Below are 389 nucleotides of genomic sequence, written 5' to 3'. Positions count from 1 at the left end.
AAGGACGAGGGAGCACTGTGAGCTGGGGTACAAACCTAAGATTCAGAAATGAAGGGGAAGGTGAAATGTAAGACTTCTCCCCTGCAGAGACAGCCTGGGCAACAAGAGTGAAACTCCATCTAAAAAAAAAAAACAAATCAGAAAAAAAAAAAAAAAAAAAAAAGGGAGGGGGGGGCATGGCAGCATCGTCACAGGTATAAAATGAGTATGACAAACGCAGCGCTAACACAAGCCGCAAGGACGAGGGAGCACTGTGAGCTGGGGTACAAACCTAAGATTCAGAAATGAAGGGGAAGGTGAAATGTAAGACTTCTCCCCTGCAGAGACAGCCACCCTCAGCAGGGGACCTGAAGTGATAGCAGCCAGTCTCCAAAGCATCCCTGGACACC

Source organism: Colobus angolensis, unplaced genomic scaffold, assembly GCF_000951035.1.
Source record: "Colobus angolensis palliatus isolate OR3802 unplaced genomic scaffold, Cang.pa_1.0 Scaffold266, whole genome shotgun sequence".
NCBI lineage: Eukaryota > Metazoa > Chordata > Mammalia > Primates > Cercopithecidae > Colobus > Colobus angolensis.
This window is presented reverse-complemented; position numbering follows the sequence as displayed.